Here is a 9,795-nt window from a genome sequence, read left to right on the forward strand (position 1 = left end):
TAAAATGATGATAAAGATACACATAGACAAAACACATTATAGGCTATTGATTAGAACTTAGTATAACGGGCCAACACACTAAAGTGCGTGTTACTCAAAATGGGGATTTCAAAGAGAGAGAGAGAAAAAAGAAAGTACACGAGAGAAATGTGCTTTTGGGTGAATTTGTCAGCTATGCTATTCTAACCCTAGCCTTGCCCCAAACTGCCGCTCTTATGGGTCAGAATATAATGTAATTACGTGGGGACGATCTCTGAGGATTCTCTGCGTGGACTGTTCAGGCTGCTCAATGACGCACTACTCCGGCGCACCTCTCTGATCGCCCTCCCGATGTCAGTGTCCTTTTGGCTTAGGAGTCTGTTCCCTCACCCTTTGCTCTGGAAGGGGTCTTCTGAGGACAGACAGCTCTGTAGCTCAGAGCTCACAGCATAGGAATGAAACCCTTTAGATACCACAATTCGCTGGCATTGGATGCTAATGGGGTCCGGCTTGAATTCACCCACTTCGACACAGCTACTCATCCGTAACTTGGGTAGAAAAGGATTTCTTTGTCTTCAAACTTGTGTTGCGTTCTGGGTTCGTTGACTTTTTAGACCTTGGCTGCAGCTTGGGTCACGTAGTCTTGTCTGTGGATTCTTTACTCACAGGCTTTATACCCTTGGGTCAGAAGTGGGCGTAACCGCATTTAGGGCAATTCTCTGGGAGCACCAAGTTTATGAGGGCAAGGTCTAGATTTCACTCAAATCCAATTTTAGACAACTAACTTAACATTTCATCTTTACCAAAACATTCCCTTTGATTTGGACATTTTCCACACAACGTACAATGTATAAACATCAAACATATACTAGGAAAATTCTTCACGTTACAATGTTTTTGTAATAACGTAATCTATTAACCTTAATACCGTAATCTATGAACCTTAAATCTTAAACCTTAACCTATTAACCTTAAACCTTAACCTTAATAACAAAACAAAAATGACATACATGTTCATATTCCATCTATCGTCATGACCACCATAGTGGCTGACGGAAACCAAAGTCCCTTTATTTCATGTTTAATGTTCTGAGGCTGGTTCTCCATAGTAACAGGACAAAGGAATTTGTCTGTGGCCTGAGATTTACCAGGGGTGTGAGGGGTTATAAAACCCCCACATCGTCAGACCCATAGATCTCTCCTCCTCTGTTGGGGTTGAGAGATAATCTGTAGGGTTTGTGGTCTCCTGTAACCTGACCTGGTCAGGACAGTCATGACATCTGCATAATTTCCAATCCCCCAAATAAATTAAAATAGCCCAGGCATTTATACAGTATATAAATACTTTATCAAAGGCCTTTTCAAAATCAGTTATGAATACCAGGCCTGGTTTCCCAGTTTTTCAGTGTTCTATTGTTTCCAGTACTTGTCTTATATTATCTCTAATGTATTGTCCATGTAAAAAACCTGTCTGATTAGAATGAATAATATCTGAAAAAAACATTTTTAATTCCATGAGCTATGCATTTTGCAAAGAATGTTGCATAACAACACTGAAGTGTAAGGGGCCTCCAGTTTGTTAGGTGGACTGGATGTTTATATTTACCACCTGGGTCCTGTTTCAGCAATAGTGAAATCAGACCTTCTTGCTGAGTATCTGATAGTCTACTATTGTTATAGGAGTGGATAAAACATTGTAATAACGGACTGCTGAGCAGAGTGGCTTTGGAAAGTTTTCAGAACCTTTGACTTTTTCAAAATGTTGTTACGTTACAGCCTTATTCTAAAATTGATTAAATAAAAAAAATCCTCAACAATCTACACACAATACCTCATAATGACAAAGCAAAAACAGGTTTATTATTAACTTAAGTATTCTGAACCTTTTGCTATGAGACTCGAAATTGAGCTCAGGTGCATCCTGTTTCTATATATTATCCTTGATGTTTCTACAACTTGATTGGTGTCCACTTGTGACAAATTCAATTGACTAGACATGATTTGGAAAGGCACACACCTGTCTATATAAGGTCCCACTGTTGACAGTGCAGTGGGAAAACCAAGAGGAAAAACCAAGCCATGAGGTTGAACAAATTGTCCGTAGAGCTCCGAGACAAGATTGTGTCGAGGCACAGATCTGGGGAAGGGTACCAAAAAAATGTGTGCATCGTTGAAGATCCACAAGAACACGGTGGCCTCCATCATTCTTAAATGGAAGAAGTTTGGAACCACCAACACTGTTCCTAGAGCTGGCCGACCAGCCAAACTGAGCAATCTGTGAAGAAGGGCCTTGGTCAGTAAAAGGCACATGACAGCCGCTTGGAGTTTGCCAAAAGGAAACTAAAGGACTCAGACCATGAGAAACAAAATTATCTGAGCTGATGAAACCAAGATTGAACTCTATGGCTTGAATGCCAAGCGTCGAGTCTGGAGTAAACTTGGCACCATCCCTACGGTGAAGCATGGTGGTGGCAGCATCATGCAGTGGGGATGTTTTTAAGCGGAAGAGACTGGGAGAATAATCAGGTTTGAGGCAAAGATGTTTCCGGTACCACTTGTCATGTGGTAGTAGAAAGAACAGTCTATGACTGGGTTGGCTGGGGTCTTTGACCTTTTGAATTTTTAGGGCCTTCCTCTGAAATCGCCTGGTGTAGAGGTCCTGGATGGCAGGCAGCTTAGCGCCAGTGATGTACTGGGCCGTACGCACTATCCTCTGTAGTGCCTTGCGGTCAGATGCAGAGCAATTGCTATACCAGGCAGTGATGCAACCAGTCAGGATGCTCTCGATGTTGCAGCTATAGAACCTTTTGAGGATCTCAGGACCCATGCCAAATCTTTTTAGTTTCCTGGAGGGGAATAGGCTTTGTCGTGCCCTCTTCACGACTGTCTTGGTGTTTGGACCATTCTAGTTTGTTGTTGATGTGGACACCAAGGAACTTGAAGCTCTCAACCTGCTCCACTACAGCCCCGTCGATTAGAATGGGGTTGTGCTCGGTCCTCTTTTTCCTGTAGTCCACAATCATCTCCTTGGTCTTAGTTTGTTGACATTGAGTTGGTCCTTTAGTTTTGGTGGTGTTGTTGTGGTGTTTGTGCTTTAGTTTTGGTGGTGTTGGTGCTTTAGTGTTTTTTAGTATTGTTCCTGTGGTGTGTCTTGTGTTATTTTTTTGCCCTCTGAGAATGAAAGATTATTTCTGCTTGGGCAGTGGTGCCTGATGTGTCATAAGAGAGTCAACATGCGTTGTTGCCTTGGTGGCACCCCAATCTAATTACCTGTCAAAGCCGCTAGAGCCTGATGCAGCCTGGTGCTCTAATGCATTTAGGTGACAAAAATCAAATAAACAGAAAATATCGACCCTAGCCTCCGGCCAACAAACTGTGGGACCAACAGTATTTAGGATAACTGATTCTGACTCTGTTTACATTTGGGGATCATAAAAAGGATGTGTCAAAAAATCTTAATAGAAAATGTTTTAATGTTCTGAGTAGCAACAATATCACAGAGTGGTTTTTGTTTACTTCATAGAATACACTGACTGGTTGGGCTGAACTGAGAAGTTCTCATATACAACTGAAGCAATGTTTCACACATTTCTACCAGACAGTTGGTGAAATTTAGCCACTCTCAAATTCCTATACAGACAGAGCTATGGATACAAGGACTGACCATTCATGATATCAAAATTATAGTTTTAACCATGTTTTGAGGCTATATAATGTTTGTTTACATTGATTTGGTATACAAACGGTGTAAAACAAGCTTATTTTGACCTCTGATGGCTTAAGACAGTGGAATTAACCTCATGAGGAATTGACATGTTATATTCTTCAAGAATAAATGGGTATATATAATGAATTTAATAAAAGTAAAAAAATGTATGCAGCAGCTAAGGATTCCATTTATTCATATATACTGTACAAGCCACTGCATGGACATAATTCAGTGTGGTGAGACATCTTCTCCTCCCACACCATTTCTCCAAAACACATATGCAGCTATTTATTCTACCCTGTTAAGTACATCAGGTTCTCTGACATCACAAACAGGGAGGGGATGTACATCATTAGGTGACCAATGCTGATCACCACAATTAAGAAAGAGGTATTTTTCTCAGACGATACATCACCGCCTTTTACCTAGAGCACCGCTTTCAACCACAGGCACATTTGAATAATTAATGGTCCTGGGGATCATTAATAATGTAGTTCTTTATTCATTAAACAACAGAAGGAGAGCAACAGGGGTAGTGTCATTGAAGACGCCTCTTTCCAGTTTGTTCCAGTTTGTTCCAAGGAAAAATAGGGAAACAAGGTGTTTTTTGTGAATGGTTGTACACAGAGAGCTAACATCAACAGTATGCATGTCGGTCTCTCTCAACTCAAAGTAGAGGAGAGATTGACTGCATCAAGTCTAGTTTTGTGAGAGATATTAATGCGTTGAAAATTCCAAATTGTCTGCATAATCAACTTACATATAGCTCTGATAGACATACTTACCCTTAATGGACATGCCACCAGGGGTCTCTTCACAGTCTCTTGGTCCAGAACAAATTCAAGAAAATGTGCAGTATTATATAGAGCTATGATTTTATGGAACTCCCTTCCATCTCATATAGCATAAGTAAACATCATATTTGGTTTCAAAAACAGATAAAGCTCCCTCTTGTGACCTTATTTTTGTGTGTATATACTGACATGTATGTGTAACTGATAGATGCACGTGTGCACACACATTATTATTTAGTAGTATTGTCATGTCTTGTTATGTCTGTTCCTGTCCTTTCTCTTCATTCTCTCTCTCTGCTGGTCTTTTTAGGTTACCTTCTCTGTCTCTCATTCCTCAGCTGTTCTACATCTGCCCTAACTAGCTCTTTCACTCTTCCCCACCTGTTCTCTCTTCCCCCTCTGATTAGGTCTCTATTTCTCTCTCTGTTCCTGCTACTTTCAGTGTCTGATTCTTGTTTGTGTTTTTTGATGCCAGAAGCAAGCTGTCGTCTCGTTTGCTTCCACCTTGTCCTGTCCTGTCGGAGTCTGCCTGGCAGGAGCATCCTGCACTATACTAACGTTCTTTTTGTTCCGCTGACAACGTTGGAAAAGGATTTATGCCATTCCTGTATTTTCATTAAAGAACTCTGTTTTCTGTTAAAACCGCTTTTGGGTCTTCACTCAAGTTCATAACAGAAGAATCAGACCAAGAATGGACCCAGCGGCTCCGGACCCTTTTCACTCCGCCGTCGAGATCCAGGGAGCGATGCTAGGCAGACACGAGGAGGAATTGTCTGCTGCTCAACATGCCGTTGAGACCCTGGCCGTCCAAGTCTCCGACCTCACAAGACGGGTTCACCAACTCCACCTCGATCCACCGCCCACTTCCAGGGTTTCCGAGTCTCCGGGCCCAGGATCAACAACCCGCCGTGTTACTCTGGGGAGCCCACTGAGTGCCGCTCATTCCTCACTCAGTGTGATGTGGTGTTCTCTCTCCAGCCCAACACTTACTCCAGGAGCGCAGCCCGCATCGCCTACGTCATTTCTCTCCTTACCGGACGGGCGCGTGAGTGGGGCACGGCAGTCTGGGAGGCAAGGGCTGAGTGTATTAACCAGTATCAGGACTTTAAGGAGGAGATGATACGGGTTTTTGACCGTTCTGTTTTTGGCGAGGAGGCTTCCAGGGCCCTGTCTTCCCTATGTCAGGGGAATAGATCCATAACGGATTATTCTATTGAGTTTCGCACTCTCGCTGCCTCTAGTGACTGGAACGAGCCGGCTTTGCTCGCTCGTTTTCTGGAGGGTCTCCACGTCGAGGTTAAGGATGAGATCCTCTCCCGGGGAGGTTCCTTCCAGTCTGGACTCCTTAATAGCTCTCGCTATTCGCATAGAGCGACGGTTTGATCTTCGTCGCCGAGCTCGTGGAAAGGAGCTCACGTTCTCCGTTGCTCCCCTCTCCACATCACTGCCACCTGCCGCATCACTGCCACCCTCCTCCGCCGGCTCGGATGCTGAGCCTATGCAGCTGGGGGTATTCGCATCTCGGCCAAGGAGAGGGAACGGAGAATCACCAATCGCCTCTGTCTCTACTGCGGCTCCGCTGGTCATTTTGTCACCTCATGTCCAGTAAAAGCCAGAGCTCATCAGTAAGAGGAGGGCTACTGGTGAGCGCAACTACTCAGGCCTCTCCTTCTGGATCACGCACTACCTTTCCGGTCCATCTCCGCTGGCCCGGTTCATCTGATTCCTGCAGTGCCTTGATAGACTCTGGGGCGGAGGGCTGTTTTATGGACGAGACCTGGGCTCGGGAACATGACATTCCTCTCAGACAGTTAGGGAGCCCAGGGCCTTGTTCGCTTTAGATGGTAGTTCTCTCCCCAAGATTCAGCGTGAGACGCTGCCTTTAACCCTCACTGTCTCTGGTAATCATAGCGAAACCATTTCTTTTTTAATTTTTCGTTCACCTTTTACACCTGTTGTTTTGGGTCATCCTGGCTAGTGCGCCATAACCCTTCTATTAATTGGTCTAGTAATACTATCCTATCCTGGAATGTTTCTTGTCATGTAACCTGTTTAATGTCTGCTATCCCTCCTGTTTCCTCTGTCTCTTCTTCACAGGAGGAGCCTGGCGATTTGACAGGGGTGCCGGAGGAGTATCACGATCTGCGCACGGTGTTCAGTCGTTCCAAGGCCACTTGTCTCCCTCCACACCGGTCGTATGACTGTAGTATTGATCTCCTTCCGGGAACTACTCCCCCCGGGTAGATTATACTCTCTGTCGGCTCCCGAACGTAAGGCTCTCGAGGATTATTTGTCGGTTTCGCTCGACGCCGGTACCATAGTCTCCTCCTCCTCCCCCGCCGGAGCGGGGTTTTTTTTTGTTCAGAAGAAGGACGGGGTCCCTGCGCCCATGCGTGGATTATCGAGGCTGAATGACATAACAGTTAAGAATCGTTATCCGCTTCCTCTTATGTCTTCAGCCTTCGAGATCCTGCAGGGAGCCAGGTTTTTCACCAAATTGGACCTTCGTAACGCCTACCATCTCGTGCGCATCAGGGAGGGGGACGAGTGGAAGACGGCGTTTAACACTCCGTTAGGGCACTTTGAATACCGGGTTCTTCCTTTCGGCCTCGTTAACGCTCCAGCTGTCTTTCAGGCACTAGTTAACGACGTCCTGAGAGACATGCTGAACATTTTTGTTTTTCGTTTACATGGACGATATCCTGATTTTTTCACCGTCTCTCTCGATTCATGTTCAGCACGTGCGACGCGTCCTCCAGCGCCTTTTGGAGAACTGTCTTTATGTGAAGGCTGAGAAGTGCACTTTTCATGCCGCCTCTGTCCCTTTTCTCGGTTCCGTTATTTCCGCTGAGGGCATTAAGATGGATCCCGCTAAGGTCCAGGCTGTCATTGATTGGCCCGTTCCTAAGTCACGCGTCGAGCTGCAGCGCTTTCTGGGCTTCGCTAATTTCTACCGTCGTTTCATCCGTAATTTCGGTCAGGTGGCAGCTCCTCTCACAGCCCTTACTTCTGTTAAGACGTGCTTTAAGTGGTCCGTTTCCGCCCAGGAGCTTTTGATCTTCTTAAGAATCGTTTTACATCCGCACCTATTCTTGTTACACCTGACATCTCTAGACAGTTTGTTGTTGAGGTTGACGCGTCAGAGGTGGGCGTGGGAGCCATTCTTTCTCAGCGCTCTCTCTCTGACGGCAAGGTCCATCCTTGCGCGTTTTTCTCTCATCGCTTATCGCCGTCAGAACGTAACTATGATGTTGGTAATCGCGAACTGCTCGCCATCCGCTTAGCCCTAGGCGAATGGCGACAGTGGTTGGAGGGGCGACCGTTCCTTTTGTCGTTTGGACTGACCATAGGAACCTTGAGTACATCCGTTCAGCCAAAACGACTTAATGCGCGTCAGGCTCGTTGGGCTCTGTTTTTCGCTCGTTTCGAGTTTGTTATTTCTTATCGTCCGGGCTCAAAAAACACCAAACCTGATGCTTTATCTCGTCTCTTCAGTTCTTCTGAGTCTCCACCGACCCCGATGGGATTCTCCCTGAGGGCGTGTTGTCGGGTTGACTGTCTGGGGAATTGAGAGGCAGGTAAAGCAAGCACTCGCTCACACTCCGTCGCCGCGAGCTTGTCCTAGGAACCTTCTGTTCGTTCCCGTTCCTACTCGTCCGGCCGTTCTTCAGTGGGCCCACTCTGCCAAGTTAGCCGGCCACCCCGGCGTTCGGGGTACGCTCGCTTCCATTCGCCAGCGTTTCTGGTGGCCCACTCGGGAACGTGACGCCGTCGATTTGTCGCCGCTTGTTCGGTCTGCGCGCAGACTAAATCTGGGAACTCTCCTCCTGCCGGCCGTCTCAGACCGCTTCCCATTCCCTCTCGACCGTGGTCTCACATCGCTTTAGATTTTATCACCGGACTGCCTTCATCGGCGGGAAGACAGTTATTCTTACGGTTGTCGATAGATTCTCTAAGGCGGCTCATTTCATTCCTCTCGATAAGCTCCCTTCTGCTAAGGAGACGGCTCAGATCATTATCGAGAATGTTTTCCGAATTCATGGCCTTCCGTCTGACGTCGTTTCCGACAGAGGTCCGCAGTTCACGTCTCAATTTTGGAGGGAGTTTTGCCGTTTGATTGGGGCTTCCGTCAGTCTCTCGTCCGGCTTTCATCCCCAGTCTAACGGTCAAGCCGAACGGGCCAATCAGACTGTTGGTCGCATTTTACGCAGTCTTTCTTTTCGTAACCCTGCTTCTTGGTCAGAACAGCTCCCTGGGCAGAGTACGCCCACAACTCGCTTCCCTCGTCTGCTACCGGTCTATCCCCTTTTCAGTGTAGCCTCGGGTACCAGCCTCCGCTGTTCTCATCTCAGCTCGCCGAGTCCTGCGTCCCCTCCGCTCAGGCTTTTGTCCAGCGTTGCGGCGCACCTGGAAGGGGGTCAGGTCGGCACTTTGCCGTAATAGGGCGCAGACTGTGAGGGCCGCTAATAAGCGTAGGACCAAGAGTCCTAGATATTGTTGCGGTCAGAGAGTATGGCTCTCCACTCAGAACCTTCCCCTTAAGACAGCTTCTCGCAAGTTGGCCCCGCGGTTCATTGGTCCGTTCCGTATTTCCCAGGTCATTAATCCTGTCGCAGTGCGACTTCTTCTCCCGCGCTATCTTCGTCGCGTTCACCCGGTCTTCCATGTCTCCTGTGTTAAGCCCGTTCTTCGCGCCCCCGCTCGTCCCTCCCCCCCATCCTTGTCGAGGCGCACCCATCTACAGGGTTCGTAAGATTTTGGACATGCGCCCTCGGGGCCGTGGTCATCAGTACCTAGTTGATTGGGAGGGGTACGGTCCTGAGGAGAGGAGTTGGGTTCCCTCTCGGGACGTGCTGGACCGTTCGCTGATCGATGATTTCCTCCGTTGCCGCCAGGTTTCCTCCTCGAGTGCGCCAGGAGGCGCTCGGTGAGTGGGGGGTACTGTCATGTCTTGTTATGTCTGTTCCTGTCCTTTCTCTTCATTCTCTCTCTCTGCTGGTCTTTTTAGGTTACCTTCTCTGTCTCTCATTCCTCAGCTGTTCTACATCTGCCCTAACTAGCTCTTTCACTCTTCCCCACCTGTTCTCTCTTCCCCCTCTGATTAGGTCTCTATTTCTCTCTCTGTTCCTGCTACTTTCAGTGTCTGATTCTTGTTTGTGTTTTTTGATGCCAGAAGCAAGCTGTCGTCTCGTTTGCTTCCACCTTGTCCTGTCCTGTCGGAGTCTGCCTGGCAGGAGCATCCTGCACTATACTAACGTTCTTTTTGTTCCGCTGACAACGTTGGAAAAGGATTTATGCCATTCCTGTATTTTC

The sequence above is a fragment of the Oncorhynchus masou genome, chromosome 5, assembly GCF_036934945.1.
Source record: "Oncorhynchus masou masou isolate Uvic2021 chromosome 5, UVic_Omas_1.1, whole genome shotgun sequence".
NCBI classification, from domain to species: domain Eukaryota; kingdom Metazoa; phylum Chordata; class Actinopteri; order Salmoniformes; family Salmonidae; genus Oncorhynchus; species Oncorhynchus masou.